The sequence below is a fragment of the Corvus brachyrhynchos genome, unplaced genomic scaffold (assembly GCF_000691975.1).
Source record: "Corvus brachyrhynchos isolate BGI_N302 unplaced genomic scaffold, ASM69197v1 scaffold83, whole genome shotgun sequence".
NCBI classification, from domain to species: domain Eukaryota; kingdom Metazoa; phylum Chordata; class Aves; order Passeriformes; family Corvidae; genus Corvus; species Corvus brachyrhynchos.
This window is the reverse complement of record NW_008238464.1, coordinates 13,824,016-13,842,411: the sequence shown is the minus strand read 5'-3', so window position 1 is coordinate 13,842,411 and position 18,396 is coordinate 13,824,016.

The following is an 18,396-nucleotide window of genomic DNA, read 5'->3' as shown; positions in this document are numbered from 1 at the left end:
TTTTCCTTTTATTCACATGTATTTTTAACCTTTTCTTATAAGAACATTTTTTTAAAAAAAAACCCTTTATGTAAGGAACATTATTAAGCATCTTTTTCTCTTTTTGTAACATCTACATGTGTGAACAGCAGACAAATTATTACTAAAGCTTTGAAAGAGCCTCAAAACACACTGATTCTGCTAGCAGTCAAAAGATGAAGGGTACAGAATTTTAACCCACAATCTCCCAAACTCTTTCTCTCATCCTCTATGCACTTGTCTGTCCTGGAGCACAGCAAGGAATATTAAAAGCATATAAAACATATTTTACACTGAATAAATTATACAAACAATTTAATTTAGAAAGTAGACTCGCCCAGACATGGTAGTTCTTCCACCCCACCACTCTTCACCTCAGGGCAGAAAGAGACCTCTGGTACAGACTGTTCACACTTCTGTTCCCTCTACACATGTGATGTTTTGTTTCTGTGAGCAGGCAAAATTGCAGCTCCAGCTTGGATAGGATTGCTAAATGTTTTGACAGTTTGAGAAAAACCCAATAACGCAGCTTGTTCTCATATTGTAAGAGTAACTGTTTGCATAAAAATTCCCAGGGATGCTGCTGGGAGCACTGTTTAACTGGACTGTAAGATCTCATTGCATCATCAAAAGAGCACAATCAATAAGCCCTACCTACAGCTGCTTTAAAATGGAAGCCATTTAGAAACAATAACAGCTGACAAAACCAGTCTAAACCATTACAGTGCTAAAGGCCTTGGTCCTGCTTTACATCCTGCATCATAAACCTGCAGGCATTGGATGGACTTGCTATTTTTTGGCTCAGCTGTGTCAAAGCTGGTGAAAATGGGAACCACACATAATGCAAAGGGCTCCAAACCTGAGCATTATACATGAAACATGTAACTCTGTTTTCCAAACCTAACAACAGTTGCTGTCAGCTGCATGAAAAGTACAAATCTGAAATCTTCTGCCAAACCAAACTTGAGCCTTAATGTGAAAGCCCAGATTTTATAAAACGGGTAGATATTATTAAGAAGACAGCTAATCAATCAATTACCAACACTCAGCTTCTCACCAAATCTGGTGCCATTTGTAACACGATCTGAGATCCTTGACTGGAATGAGATGCCGTAGAAAGGCAAAGAATGATTGTGGGCACTCACAGCCCCGTGATGAAGTGCCAAGGAAATGTCAATAGCAGTCAAACAGTAATTTTCCTGATTACAACATGTAATCTAGGCTGCTCTTTACTTGGGGCTGATGCAGAGTTTTAGGTCAACAGCTTCAGACAACTGAATTACAAGCTGTGGCTAGGTGAAAAATTCATGTATTGAATTCTAAATGTATACCTCAGTAACATTATCTTCAGTGGAACATAAGCACATCTGTAGTTTATAAATGTGTCTAAGTGCCATTCTGATGGGAATATGTTGTTAATGAGGCTTACTACAGTAATTTATATTGGAGTCATTTACAGGCCTGAGTCCCAGTGTGTTTGGCATAGCACAAGAATTGGAGTAGCAGTTTCTCTGCTCTCTGAATTACACAGTCAAAGTATGGGAGAGAGAAACAAGTGATTAGCATAAAGAGAGGGGAAATGGAGAACAAGCAGCAGGTATGTACACAGCAATGGGACATTAGAAAATAATGAGGCAAACAGGGGTCACTGCACATGGAGAATTGCTTTCCTCCCTTTCGTCTAACTTCAGATTTTACAATGTAAATTTGTGAATCTGAGTTGGTTGCCCAATACCATCTGCATCGTGTGCATTTATCTGGATCACCAATTTATGCTGAAGACAAATCATACTTCAACACATATCTTCATCTCCTGGTGCTGCAATGGTGCCCCAAATGACTAACTCAGATGCAGGCATTGTACAAAGTCACTGCCCATAAAAAGTAATAAAAGACAAAGGATTACTTTTAATCCTAGTAATAATGTCTCCCACAGTAACTTTAGCTGAAGGGTGGACATTCACAGTGTGTGAAGTTCCTGTATTTATCCAGATGAATTACAAGTCAGGCAGGAGTTCCTGGGAAACCCTGGGGCTTGTCCAGAGAAGGCTTCTCCCCATACAACCCATGACATTGGCCCAGGCAGCCTCGTGTTTGATGTTCAGAGAGAGCCCTTTGCCTGAGTCCTGTGCCATATGTGCAACAGCCTTGCAGCAGCAATACATGGGTGAAGCTGGTCAGGCAGAAGGTCCCTCCATACAGATTTTGCCCTTTCCTGCAGCGAGTTGCTGTGTAAAACTGGTGGGGAGCTGCCATCCACATCCCACTGTGTGAAAGCCTGCAGGCCTTGCAGCTGTACAGTGCTTTCTGCCTCACTGACACTCACCCTGAGCTTAAATGACCTCACTACAGGCTAGGGTTGGCTTTGCTGCAGTCATCCTGTTATTCTAGGTGACCGATTTGGCCTGGACTATGTGGCACTACTGAACACCTGACTCTTCATGTCTGTAGTGCCACTGAAGTCAGTGCATAAGTGTGCCTCTGTCACAACCAAATGTGACATTTTATTTTATATTTAACCAGTCACACGGCATACCTATCTCCTAAGTCTCTCTCCCCTCTCAAAGGGGTAAACCGTCTTACTTCTTGACACACTCTTGGCAGGATCAGGGTCCCAGCTTGATTACCAGTATCTTTTGAAAACACCCAATATTAAGATCTCCAGAAGCAGAAGAGATGTCTGAGGTTTAATTGACCCTAGAGCAAAGCTGCCAGGCAACAGCAGTCTTAGGGTGGATACAAGAAATGCAAGCCAGGAGCACACCTCCTTTTGCTCATTCTCCGGGCTGTACTCCACCAAGCAGGTATTCTGAACCACAGCCTGTTCTGCTAGGTACTGCAAAAGGGAAAATCATAAAGATGGCCCTTAGATTTGAAAACTCACATGATAAAGCAAATGGACATGTAGACCAGATGCTACCACTGTGATGATCTGAGTGTCATCATGCTTGTTTCATAATTTCCTTTGTAACCTTGTCTAGCAATGTCTATAAAGATACTTATGAAGAAGGCATTAGCTTTGCTATGAAGAATTCCTCCATAAAGCACATTGCAAATTATATCACACACTTTTAAAAAAAATTACAATATTCAGTATACCATACCATAGATATTTCTAAAACTTCAACAATTTCTAAATAATTGCCAACTGCAACGGTGTAAATGAAATGCTACAATGAACAGCTATGTTCTGTTGTTCTCTAGATGCATTCGCTGTTTTGGATAATCTTTTAGAGTGCTGCAAAAGAGGTTTTGTATTAATTAGGTGGCTCTTTGTTGAAAGGAGCTGATTTACTAAATATCCTGCTTATCAGTGTGGAGGCATAGAACAGAAGGCAACAGTTCATAATTGCATTTTAATAAACAACCTTGAATACTCGATTTTTAATAAGTCACTGGGATACCAGTTTTTCTTTGTGAAGAGATTCAACTGATGGAATCTGATGTTTCCTTTAAATTGATGGTATCCTTTCCTGCCGTGTTCTGTCACACAGTTCTGCCAACTATTCAGGCCAAGAATCACGACTGTGATAGCTCAGTAGATTAGCTGAAATCCCAATGGATCCCAATGCACCCATTGCTGACTCATTTTGCAACCTTGAGCTAATAACCTCATGTCATCTATTCTTGTAAAAGTGTGTGAAACTGATTCTGTGGTGGTATAACCCCACACAGCCACTCACTCAGTCCCCTACCACTAGCATGGGGAGAAGAATCAGAAGGGTAAATGCACAAAACCTCACAGGCTGAGATAAAGACAGTTTAATAGATAAAGCAAAGAAAATAAGGAATTAATTCACCACTTACCAGGTGTTCAGCCATTTCCACGAAAGCCACACTCTACCACATGTAACAGTGACTTGGTGAGACAAACACCATCACTCCAAACATCGCTTACTCCCTTCTTCCCCCATCCCTGTAGGCTGAGCATGACACCATATGGTGTGGGATATCCTCTGGGTCAGTTGGGGTCAGCTGTCCTGGCTGTGTCTCCTCCCAACTCCTTGTGCACCCCCAGCCTCCTCGCTGGAGGGGAGTGGTGAGGAGCAGAAGTGGCCTTGGCTCTGTGCAAGTGCTGCTCAGCAATAACTGAGATGCTGGTGTGTTACCAACACCTCTCTCACCAACACAAATCCAAAACATAACCCATGTCAGCTCATAGGAAGAAAATTATCTCCATCCCAAACAAAACCAGTACAGATTCATTGTGTGCGTGTATGGCATTTGGAAGAAGTAAAAAGTGAATAAGTATCACCTTTTGCTGTGGGGCAGTGGTTGGGACAGGAATCAGCTCTAGAGTTAACATACCCTCCTATTTCAAGTCCTGAGCAGTGTGAGAATCAACATCCTTGGATATCGCTAATGAATCTTACTTCACTTGGAAGCTTTGAAAAATCTTTATTAAAAAAGAGGTATTATTTATGAGAAAATGAGTAAAAACTCAGTTTGAGGAAATCGAATATATCAAAGTGATAAGCAGAACACTGATAACTGATAACTTTGGTGATAACTATTTATTCTTCATTCAAAAATATAAATTCATCAAATTACCAGCTGTGTTTTTACTTTTTCTTCTTACAATAAATCTTACCTGTATTGGAGATATATATCTATAGAGAGAGAGATGTAGATATATATATGCTATTTCATCCTGACCTTAATGGCCCTGCTGGATTTAGCATGCTCAGGATTTTGCCCCAGGATGTGTTTCTACACCTGTGTATGTGGCAGAAGGCATAGGGAAGATATTATTTTCCAGTCTTTGACAGCATGAGCGATTTCAGCACCAATGTTAGGCACACTGAATCTCCTCGCCAAAGCAAAATTAAATCTGCTCTCATGAAGCAGTGGCACAGCAGAGACTGTCTCAAGTGCATGCTTTCAGATATCACTAAAGTCAAGCAAAAAAAGGTGCCAGACAAAAAGGAACTCTCTCTGATTAGCCTAACTACAGATCAGAGAAACTTGGTTACAGTCAACCTGAGACTTTAATCACTAACCTTTTAGTCACCCCTGTCTTTTCCACATATAAAAAATTAAACAACATGAAAAACACAGCTTATTTGTGGTTCTTGTCATTATGATTCTTAAATAGGCAATGGAGTTTAGGGGAGAATGAGACATAAGAAAGGTGGAATGGGATTTGAACATGCAAGAATGTTTTCTGCATGCAGCCAGGCTAATCCAGATCTCCAGTGAGTCCCTAATTCAGAGACCACTGGGACAACAAAAGGACTGCCCTGACTTCACAGGCTTTTCAGTTCACAATATAAATGCCCAAATTACATTCAGATTTTTCTGAAATCTGAATCAGTTCAACCTAGAAAACGCTACACCACAGTAAGCACTATCAATTCTTTTCTACCCACACTTACTCTTTGTTACAATATGTTCCATTTAATTTTAAATGTATGCTATTTTTTTAATGGGAAAAGGTTGCTGAGATTTTCAACCCTCTTGTGATTTTGCAGTGCCAAGCACTCCCGGATTACACCACTCTTGCTCTTCTTTGGTGGCCATTACCTTAGTAGATGTGGAATAGGAAATTTAAAGGAGTAGGTTTTCCTTGTTCAATCTGGGCAAAATGTTAGTAAATATCCTTCAGAAAAAGAAAATGTAACAGTGGTTATTCATAGTTTTTACAGTTTTCCTGGAAAACAAGTAATCATAGTTTTTCAATAAGGTTTTCATCTGGAACTGACTATATGGTCAATTTGCAGGCATAAACAATATGGTCAACCCACGTGGCAACCTGTGCTAGCTGAAGACATCCCCAAATACATCTGCATGGTTTTCCAGGGGGAGCCCACAGCGTAAATACTAACTGGGCCAAGAAACCGTCTTGGCAACCCTAATCCTGTCTCCAGAGAAAATCAATTGCTAGTTGAACTGTAGCAATCTGAAGGTATCCATTCTGCCCAGATTGTTAAACACCAGGCAAGCATCCCACCTCAAAATTTCACTCCCTGATAGCCAGAACACGTTCCAAGGATCTTTCCAAAGGATGGAGCATGAAAGCTGTGTGAGAAATCTCAATAGCATCTACTGCTGGGGAAGCCATTGGTCCAGAATAATCCACAGCAAGCCTTGGCACACGGGCTGGTGCCAACCTCCATGGCAGATCTCCTTCTCAGCATCCCTTCAAATGGGTGCTTGAAAATTTTGAGGAACATGCTGTTCTTTCCTCCATAACTCTGCATGCTCCCAGCCTATTTGTATGCTTTTGTAGCATGTGCTGAATTCTGAAGGCTGTGATTAATAAATGCTGGTGTTTGCTACTGTTTTTCCATTGAGAAAAATGCATGAGAAACAGAAATTATGTTGCTACATTAACAGAGAATCAGGAGAAGGAAGTTACAATGAGTTCCCCAAAAGACAGATGATTCATACATTTCATAAAAATTGTACCATATGCATTAGCTGTCATTCTCAGATAACATTATTGTTGCAAGCATTGTTGCACATAAGTACTTCATTAATCTAAATCGAGACTTTACAGTTCTGCGCACTCTGCAGATCCCAGCCCTGCTATGATGGAATTACTAGCATGATGTAGCAATGTATTATAGTGTCAGATCGACTCACGTTTCATATTTTTAACTAAAGAAGATCAAAATAACAAAATGCTGCCATGGAAGGAACAACTGCTCTATCTGTAGCTACTCCTACTTAAAATTTATTAAATAATAGCAGTAAAAATAAAAGAATATGTTGTTACTGACAACCTGTATAGACTGGAATAAAAGATTTGTCTTTTATTGATGCAATTATTTATTTCTACTAGATGAAACATCTTTTTTTTTTCCTCTACTACATTTTTGGCCCTCAATATTCAATATCTTCCCAAGCCCAGAATATGTTTCCACTTGATCTTCCAGGATTTGGGGTCTGTCTTACCCTCTTATTTTGATGACTCCATCCTGCCACTTAGCCCTTGCTCACAAATAGGGTTGGTTTCTCTCCCATTCTAACAGGTCCCTGCCTACATTAAGAGTGGTGGGAATCTTGTCAGCACTAGTGGGAACTTTACCTTTCCAAACCTCTTGTTCCCTCAATCTGCTCATACAAGACTTGTGAAGATGGTACCTACAATGGGATAGATGGGAGCTGTCATGTCAACCTGCTTCAGCCATATCAACCTCAAACAGAAAACAAGCACTAGGAGTGTGGGGTCACTCACAGTTCTGATGCCAGGCAGGCAAGCTAAAACTAGATCCAAGAATATGGAAACTAAACATAATTTTAGTACGCAACACTGTGCTCCAAGCTACGTGGAAACTGTAAGAAGTCATTTACTCACTATTCACTTATTCTGCGAGCAGGAGGGAATCTGCTGGGAGACTGACATGATGCAAGTCATAAAATGATCATTGTCACAAACCTGAGCTGGCTCTGCTGGCAGCCTTTCACATTTCATATTTCCAGCTGTAATTAATGAGTCATTTTCCATAATGCAAATAAAAATATTTTTAAAGCTCTTCTTTAAAGCTTTTCAGCTTCTGTGTTCCAACTGTGTGTTCTCTGAGATACAGGACATGTAGAAATATAAGGTGGAATGACAACAAGATGCGAAAGGCATAGGAAATTATGTAAATATGTCTAAAACAAAGAACTTCACTTGCCTTGAGACATGTCAGAGTGCATACATTAACTTAATTTCACTTACAAATAAAACTGCCTTTCTTGCAGCTAAGTTAAATTTGAGCCAATGCTTCACTTCACTTTGCATAAAGGCAAGGATGCCAAAACAATACTCCAGGCATGCAAATGTATAAGCCCAGATATCTCAAGACAGGAGTATTGCTTAGGCATCTCTATGCAGTACATTACCAAAAAAACACCAAAAAACAAACAAATAAACAAAAAAAATCCAAAACCACACCACACCCAAAACAAAACCCAATAAACTTGTATTTGTATAGCACCAAGCACTATTGCAGTGGAAGGAAGGGCGCCCCAAATCTCTTTTTAAGAAAAGGCACAGAAGGCACTGAATAGCTGCTCTCTCTTGTAGTTTTCACGTTTTCCAAGGCCTTTTTACTGAACAGGTCAATTAATTCCCATTCTTCAAATCAGTATTTTCTTGTCTTGAATGTCTTGTGCTGGAAAAGCACTTTCAGGTATGACTTGTTGAGTTTCTCTTTGTGTTCTGCATTTAATATTATTATTGGAAAGTAGAACTCTGTCATTATGGCAATTTTTTGCCACAGCATTCTCTGGAATAAAATAAAAATTTATTGTAAAGATGATAATTCAGCAATGACGAACCTTTCTGATGGCCCTCTAGATTCAGCAGTATTTTGAAAAGCAATAATTTAAAGATCAAGCCTACCAGTGCCAGTCTACTGGTTTTTCTGGCCAGTTTTTCACAACTTGCTCTAAGAAGATATTTGATATTTGCATGCAGCTGCAGTGTCCCAGCTGGAGTGTCACTGAGGAAGCACAAAGAGAGATTTCCATTACATTTAAATTTCTGCTGAAGTTTGACCATGTATTCTTTGTAAGCTTTGAACTTGTCTTATGTCAAACTAACCAAAGAAGCCCCCAGAATATCCAGCACATAAAATTGTTTTTATGTCATTATTTTAAGAACCTTTCTGTGGTGGCTCTGCCTTGCTCAGCTGAGTTGCTCAATATATTTATGACACTAAGCAAGCATTATAAGTCACAAATTACAGAATCGGTCAGGTTAGAAGGGACCACACTGGGTCATCAGGTTCAATCTCCCTGCTCAAGCAGGATCATCCCAGAGCACAGAACTGTTTTCAGACAGTTCTGGAATATCTCCATTGGGGGAGATTCCACAACCTCTCTGGGCAACCTGTTCCAGAGCATGGTCACATGCACAATAAAGAAGTGTGATATAAATAGAGATATATAAAATACAGCACTCAATACTCAAAGCTTGAAAACACTTGAACTTTGAAAAAAACCCAAAAAACCTCTTCATTTCCAAAGATGAAATTACTTCTCTTTCATTATCTGATACTTCTTGGAGACCTCATCTTTAACGTCCAGAACCAGAAATATCTAACTACCTTATGTGCAGTATGTTTCAGCAGGGCTGGAGATCACCTAGCAGATAAAACAAAGAGGTTGTCTGAGAGTTCTAGACCAATGAGAAATGCTTTTGTGAATCTGAGCTTTCAGACACTGACACAGCATGAAAGCTTTTGAAAATTTCTCACTCCCAAGCACATCACCCACTGAGAGGGCAAAGACATCATCATTTGATGGAGTTTCTGCTGACTCCATGTTCACTCTTTGCAAGAGGTTCTGGCAAAATATTCAGAAAAGGAGATAATTTTTCTGAAACAAGAGGAGTATATGCTTTTATGTCAGGGTGCTTACGCCTGTAACTCTAAAAATATAGACAGCTTTTATATGGAGATCAATTAAAAAAGAGTGATGCACTTAGACTGAGAGGCAGTGACTTCATAAAACACAGAAAGCCTTAGAACAACACAATCCAGTAGTTCTGGTGAGATTATAGCGTTGCCATGAATACATCATTTAAAAATAATGCAGTTCATCTCTGAAGAATATAGATCAACTCAGATTTAATATGGGTTCACTGCTCTCTACTCCCAGCTGCTATTTTATAAGAAGAAGCCAATATATTGAGGAAACATTTTAGAAAGCATGAAACACATTTCAAGTTCCAGTAAAATAATTGGAACCTTCTCAGATTTGTTTAATTATGAAATATAGTTGGTCCCTAGTTAATGATTTAAAACTTAGGTTAAATATATGAGAAACGCCTGTCATTTAATTTGAAATAAATAAGATTTTTTTTTTCACAATAAGTATTTGCATTTTTTTTCATATTTGAAAACTCCTATGTTATGATTATGTTGTCCTGCCAAGTTAAGATATTTTAATTAAATTGAAACCAGCTAGACTTGCTATAATCACCAGAGAAAAACAAAACATGAAAAATTAATCTGCAATAAAAAAATCTTCCTTGAGACATTTTATCAAAATGGTGATTTTGAAATCTATTAACAACTGTAGGCCAAACAAGCGCATGAAATCATACAGGCTGGCAGGTCCAGAGGTCCTTTATCACTAAAGATGAAACTATAATTTCAATAACAGTTCAGCCATTATATTGTAAATCTGTACTTCAAAAGCTAGCCAGTGGTCAAATTCCTTCTACAACATTCCATGGAACAGAGTTATAGAATTACAGTTATTACAGAATTAAGTACATTTCAAAATGTACAACCAAACATTTATAGAGGTTTGCAGAAATGAGGTTCATCCTGCAGGAGCTCGAGCTTCATGCTGTGCAGAAGCAAGAGTGCACCAAGCCTATGCTTGCGGCCTGCTAACGCTGTGATGAACTGGGAGTCTTGCAGCAGCCATTTCCAGAAAGCACACAGAAGGTCAATATTCACAACCTCTGCCTCAAAAATGCAGGCTACTGACTGAGAACAAGGTTTGTCGGGCCACATCCATCCTAGCAGCCCCACTCCCCTGTGGCTCCTCTGCAGCCTATGTTTCTTCCCCACCATCACGAGGGAGGCAAGCATGGACATTCCACAGGCAAAGCTGCACAGCCCACAGAACACTCAGAAGACATGGAACATGAGAAGGGTTTTGAGGAGGAAAATGACAAAAATTTGCATTGGAATAAGTGGCATCCTGGAAATGGGGAAAATTTCTGTCCCACTGTACTGATGTTCCATTGCTGTGAAGAACGAAAAGCAAGCAAAATGCAGTTGTAGAGAGGTCTGCTATCCTCACCTTCCTTCTGCTACTGCATTGCCTGAGTAACTTGCTGGTTTCTAGCATCCCTTCTACACTATTATCTGCACTGTAAGTCAGAGATCCAAGGGTTAGATTGTGTTAAGGCATTCATATTTTGCAGCAGCAGCCATTGTAGTGTCTGCCTTCCCGGTACCTGCTGCTGCGTGCCACCTCCACCAGGTTTGTAACAGGCAGAGCTGGGAGCAAGGAGAGACACTGCAGAGAGATACGTGCCTAAGAGCCCAGCACTCGTGTGGCCACACCTGAGTCACAGTTACATTAGCTTCAAGTCATGCCAGGGGACGTTTAGATTGGATATTAGGAAAGATTGCTTCACTGAAAGGTTTGTCAAGACCCAGAACAGTCTGCTCAGGGAAATGGTTGAGTCACCATCCCTGAAGATATTTTAAAGAAACATGTAGATGTGGCACTTAGGGACAGGGCTTATGGTGGACTTGGCAGTGCTAGGCTTACAGCTTGACTCAATCTTAAAGGTCTTTTCTAACCTTGAGGATTTTGTGATTAGCATCAGGTTGGAACTTCTAGCCTGAAGTCCTCTCCTGCCCTGCAGCTGTACATTGCACTCAGCCCTGCATAACACAGAGAAAAGTCATTGCCTGTGTGACAGGGAAGCAGGAGGCTTCTATTTTAGCCAAATTACTGTGTACAGGTCTCACTTGCTATCCCAACCATCCTGCTGCAGGTTTTATGCTCAGGATGTTCCTCTCCCTTTCTGTTGCAGTCATATTGCTGGGCAACAAGTGATTAAAAAATCAGTGGACTAGAGAAAAGCTGCCTATTTTTTAACCAGTGACTGGGAAACTTGTTCAGAAGTATAGAGGCTTGGTTTCTAACCACTGCTCTAACAGCTATTTGTGTGCACAGAAACAAAATATGTAATACTTGGTGAACAGAAGTATGAAAAACGTACATCTAAAGAACTAGCTTAAGGAATGGCAAGTAAGAATCAAAATTTAGGGTTTAATATGTGAAATTACTCAGTCCCAGTCAGGGGTCCTCAAACCTGTATGAATTTGGGATAATAATGGCAGACCTGAGCCACAGACTTCAGACTGAGCTACCAGACTTGCCTTCCCCTCCACCAGCCCTTCAGATAACCATATTAAATGCAAAGGTGTATTCATTCCTGCAACAACAGTGCTTTGACTATTTGTAAAACTACATTAAACTATAATAATAATGAATAATTATAGTAATACTACTACAACTAATAATAAGAAGAACCCTATTTATTTCCTAAATAGCTATCCAACTTCACATGGCCACTGCAGTAGCTGCCCACAGCCTTAAACATTGTCACGCAGTAATGTGCACACCCTTACCTGGGAGGATGACAATAATCTTAAACCATGAGAAGGTTCATTTCACAGCCTGATTTCCTCCACATTTCCTCTAAAATACGTCCCAAGTTTCTGATACATACAACTACCTTTGCAGATATATTGGTTTATTGTTTTGTTTTTCAGGGATTCACAAAAATAAAAGCACATAAAATTTTGCCAACTTTTGCCTAAAAAGAAAAAATCACATTATTCAGCCAGTGCATGAAACAAAGTTATACAAATAAAAAAAATAGCAACATCTGAATCACTGCCTCAGTTTTTCCACCACTTTTTTGGATATGTTTGGTGGTCGCAGAGACTCCAGGGTTTTGCTTAAGCCTCACCTCTTCCTGTCCCTGCAGCCAAGTTACAAGCAGCCTTTCTCTGATAATCAGAGAAAGGCTGCTTGTAAAATAATCTTTTTCCTTTTATAAGTACTCGTGCCTTTTTTCAGGCAATGTCCTTTGCTACCCAGAAATCAGTTTGGTCATCTGTTTCTTGGCTACCTGCTCATCTGGCAGAATATTATTTGCTTGCCCTTTATCCAAGGAAAACAAACTCACACAGTTTTACAGCCCTGTGCTAAATACGACAGCTTTTCCAACCAGCCCTATGTGTGCCAAATCAAAACAAGGAGGTTATCTTGTGGATATGGAAGCAAACACCAGACACAGGTGGATAAAGATACGTTTAGCCACACACAGACCCACCACATCAAACATGGATGCAAAGTCAACAAGTTTCACTGGCATATTGATTTTGTTTAAGCTTTTGGCAAAGGGCGAGTCTCCCACCACTGTCAAAACATATCTCCAGCCTAACCTCATCCTTTTAAAACACAAGTTTTAAAACTGACAAAACTGGGAACAACAGATTCAAAAAGTTTTGCTCGCTTATCCAGTAGCATCTGAAAACAAAATCCTGAAGCCTCTCTGCAGACCTTAGGCACAGAGCTTGTAAGACCAAAAACTGCTGTTAAAATAGAATTTAAACTAACTGTCCCTGGTTACAGGATGTGAGGTGCAGTTACATAAAACTGTCCCTGGCTCCTGATGAAATCAAAGCCCATGTTCTTCCTGAACACATTTGCATTTTTTAGCCTTCTCTTAATCCACGAAAGAGCCTTACATGTATCAAAGTTGCATCTTGTCCTTGAATCCTCCTTTTTTCTCTAAACTCTCTAGTTTATTTGGTGGTTTATCTGTTGTCTCTGCTTTCTTTGAAGCCTCTTGATACCATCTGTGAATTTGACTGATGTGTAAATTTTCTTATTGTTTTAGGTCATTTATAAAGAAGTATTAGACTCAACACCAATCCGCAGTGAGCTCCACTTTGCTACTTTACCCCCCATAGTTGCTTTGGTTTCTGATTTTTCAGGGTTTTTTCTTATTAAAACTGCAATTACTACTGTGGGTTTTTCTAAGAATTTTTTTCAATTGGATTTCCTTTACTGAAAGTCTCAGATCTTTGCAGAACGTTTTCTCTTTCACCTAGTAAAAGTACAAATGAATCAAAGAAAGGAACCAAGTTTGTTGGGCTTCTCTTCAGCCCATGTGGCCTGCGGCATATCAGGTTATATATGAGTGCTTACATAAGGAAGAGTTCTGTATTTGCTGTACTGTAAACAGTATATACACTTCTATATATAGCATACTTCTATACATACTGCATGGAAGTTTAGATTTATAGGACTTATCCACAGCATAATAAATATTTACTTTTGACTCATCATAATGACAGCTGCTTACTCTTGCATGTTTGAAGATACAGAATTTTACTATCAGAAGAGGACCTGGAATTCCTATTCCTTATCTCTTCTTCCTCCAGGCAGGATGGAAAGAGAACTAGCTCAATATTTATGTTTCCTTATAAATGCTTTCTTGGTATAAAACTTCAAAAACAAGGGGCAACTTCCTGTTCTTCTAGAAAAAAATGCAAACTAATTCTTTAATAATTCCAGACAAACAGTAAGCATTAATTAATTAAACCCCATAAAAAGGAGTCTAATGCTGGTCACATACATCTTTCTCCTCTAGAATAACACTGCCTAAAAATCACAGTTTCCACCAGGAAGCAGGGAGCATAGAAAATGTTTGATAGCCAAATCAACGAGACCCTTCCTTGCTGTTCACATTACCTTGTGCCTTGTTCAGCATCACCATGAGATGACAGCACAGAAAACACTCCACTCTGGCAAGTGGATGACCACTGCTAATCCCAGTATTCAGGAATGGCAAGCATGTGCATCTCCCTGTCCTTACAGCCACCTGTACTTACAATTTTCAAGTTATTTATCAGAGGCAAAGGTGCTGACTTCACTTTGCTCTATATCATTTCAGCTGAAGCACAATAAATGTTACAAGATGACTGGAAAAATACCTAACACAACCCTGCATTCAAGGAAATGGTGTCATCAAAACTAGGAGAGAGAATTTTTTTTAAAAAATATTTTGACTGATCTGCCTTTTGTGCTTTCAAGTCTGCCACTCATAACTCCACAAGGCTTGTCAAACTCACTTTTCTAAGAGGAAGATGTGAATTTTCTTCTTGTTCTCTCTGAGATGAAATCAAAGAAAATGGAGGTGACTTCTGTAATCTTTCAATACACTATGTTTCTCCCTCCACAGTGGAACAGCATAATTAAGAAGTCCTCATTTAGAGTTTGAAGCTTTAATCATAGTTGTCCTAATAAAATCCTCTCTTGTTTGATGGACTTTATATTACTTCTCCTCGAGCGAACCCCAAACTGATTACTTGACAGGGAGCATTATCTAATTAATTATTTAGAAGAACAACTACCAAATTACACACAGAGATTGAGCAGCATATGGTGATCCAGTTTTAATCTTCTAATCCAGAGTTCAAATCCCAGGTGGGAACTACAATCTTCTGAATATTAATCTAATTGTACCTCTACTGTCCCAGAAAATGAGTTTCTTGTCCTTACGAATTTTTCATTATTTCATCGGTAGTGAGAGAGAAGCCTACATCCATCACAGTTTGGAAAGCATGTACTACATATCCACAAACTCCACTTCGTCCTATTTCTAAGCAGTTCCTCTGTATTTCTGCCTTCTTGGTCCATAACACTGACTTCCATCTTCATCCCTACAATGAAACCCTCAGCACTTGTTTGCCAAGGCATCAAGTGCTCTACCCTGGACAAACAAGTCTCCATCAAACCTCTTCAATGCAGGAAGCCCAATTTCTTACCATTTCCTTTCATCTATGCTCAGTACACAGGTGGCCCGTATGGACTTAAGGAAGCAGAATTGGGGTTTTGAGATTTGTGAGCTCTGATTTCTACTCACAAGTCTATTTCTTAAAGTAACCAAGCACTTGAACAGCTAAGTTAGGGTTCAACTGATCCCAAATATGTGTTGCTGCATCTTCTTTTTTTTTTTAACACAGCCTAAGGATAAATTAACTTCAAAATTGTTTACATATTAAAAAAAGAGAGTATAATGGGGAGAATCAAAACACTGCTTCAAGATGTAGTGCTATGTTTTTCACCCAAATGTCTGTGCAAATGACAAACACAGTGTCAAAGACTAGAATTTGCATGGCCTCAAGCTTAAGGACAGAAATGAAGTATTTAGAAAAATGTATATTCAGAAAGAACTCCTTTCAGTGTCCTGCAGTCTCTTCATCAGACCTTCATCAGACCTTCATAAATAGCCTAAACACCAACCTACTGTTAATCCTAAGGAAAGCCACATAAAATCCCGCGCTGCATCCAGTCGTTAAATCCACATGATGGCCCACAGCTTACCCGTACTCAACCCCTTTCACAGCACCATATGGACCACATCCCCACCTCATTCACCAGCTATTCTCCTAAATCTAAACACTGCTCTACAGTAAGTCTCTTCTAGCTACCAACCTAGAGGCAACTTCCTTCCAAGCCAAGTGGAGGCAGGCAAGGGCAGCCTCACAACAAGGCAGTCTGTGTGATGCTACCCATGCCTAAGGTGCCATTGACTACTTAAATCCCCACACGTGGCTTCAATCCATGAAGTACAAAAAGCACGGCTCTCACACTGACACGACAGGCTAGGTGAGAAGAGTGGCAAAACCGAATCCAGGCTGCACCCTCTACTGGTTGTGCGTTACAGGCTCCTGAGCAGAAAAGCAATGACTGATGTTAGCAATTAAAAACTGTGATTGGTATGGGACTGAAGAATGCAGTCCTACCACAAGAAGGATGTTTGAGCTGGGGTTTATTTCTCCCTAAGCAGCACCAGCTGTCACAGCAAGAATTGCTATGGGGTGTTGTGCGTAGGGTCTCTGCTGCAGGACCTGAGAAAGCACAGGTTTCACTGACTGCCTGCACTTGCCAGTGTGACACCAGCACACGTGGACTAAATGTTGTAGGAGAGGCAGGTAAAACCATAGTCTTGGTCCTACCTACTCTGTGCCTGTTGTTTGCCTGCTTTCAACTGCACATTGTGCACTCATTAACCAGTTATTTGCCAGCTCTCTTCCTCCACAACTAACAGGTCTTCTTCACGTGTTTGGTGCACTTATTTTTTCCAAGTTTCAATCTTTCCTCTTGCGCCACAAGTCTCAATCTTTCCTCTTGTGCCACAAGTCTCTGAATGCTCTTTTAATAATAACTAGATAGAATAACAGGCAACCTCTCCTGGGTTTGGAGCAAGAGTGATTTATATTTACAAAAATACCCTAAATAAAAGAAAGAAAAACCATGAAGTAAAAGCTCTAGAATGCTCCAAATCGGTTTAAATGTGTAATTAATAGTACAGGGAGGGACTCCCTCATGTAAATGTATGCCTATGCATCTGTGTCAAGCTCTTGAGTCTAGATTTTCTCTCTAAGCAGTGAGAGGTGTTGTGGCTCAGTAGCCTGTGTTCCACACCCACTTCAGGGCAAGATCAGCCACACCATAGAAGTACTACTTCTTTCCAAGGACTACAGAAGTTGTTCAGACAAGGGTATCTCAGATCCATCATCCCTGCATGCTTGAGCAGCAACAGAAAAAAAACAAGTTTGGGGGCATTGGTGGTTTGGGGGCTTTTCTTGGCCCTTTACCAGAAGAACTCAAAATTTCAGATTTGTAGTGGGACTTTGGCCCACTCCAAATGCTCACAACCTGGGCCTAGTATTTCTCAGATAAATTACTTCTGTATCTCCTCGCAGGCTGCTGGCAAGGTTGTCCTCAAGGTGTGCTAAGAAAAAAAAAGGAATCCAAGAGCTATATGAGGAAATCAGAACAAGCAAGTAGAAATAACACTCTCTAGCTCAATGAGAAAGAAAATCCTTCCTTCCTGTGTCTCTCGCAGCCCTTTCTGGGCAGTGAGACATTGTTAGGGGCACTCTCAAAGGAGGCCTCACGCAACAGGGTCTGTAGAGTGCATAGCAAAACTTCTGAGAGGGACTTGGTACCAAACACAGATCTCCCATTATCTAATCAACCTTTAAACCAGTGTATCTAAAGGGCTTGCCACAGCATTTTCAGCCTGCTCCTCCTGCCACAGCAGCTGCTCTTGCTGTAACATGGGTTGAACTGCCATTGGCAAGAGGCATGCGTCCTCCATCAGATGCAAGTGCAAAACCGGTGCTCACTCTGTGCATCCCACGTGGCCTTGCAAGCCTGCCAATAGCACAAAAAGCTCCGTTTTTCTTCATCTAAATAACTTTACTGGAAAAAACTTAGGCAACTACAGCCATACAGATTGCTGCGCTAGATTTAGAAAAAGAAAGGATTTGTGGATTGCTCCCTTCAGCTTATCTGATCTCAGCCTAGATTTTTCTTTAGATACCTACTACCCTTGACAGAGATGGGCCTAAGGTAACAGCAACAACTTGTTATCTTGTCACAACAAGAGAGAGACAAATAATTCAGTGAGTGGGTCTAACAACATAAACAGTACATGAAGTTTGCACATACCATATAGAAACAGCGGAGTTCTCACTTGCTTATTTTCTTTTGATGCATGATTTCATCAACTTCATCATCATGCACAGGGTAATTCTGTTACTATGGTAAACAATTTATCTCTCTCATTTTATTAATAGTCATTCTAAACAATTAAAAAATTGAATCTACAGATTTAGGTTTATGCCTTTGGCAAAGGCAGCCTGTTTTGTAGATTAGCAGATATAACTGTCCTTCTCGGAAAACCTCACTATCCAAGGCTTGTGTTATGTTCACACAGATGTTCACAAATAAATTCAGTCTATGATTATTTTCAGATTAATGACATCCTGCTCTATTAGAGCATTGCCAAATCATCCTTTTATTGTGAATCTTTCAAGGCGTTGT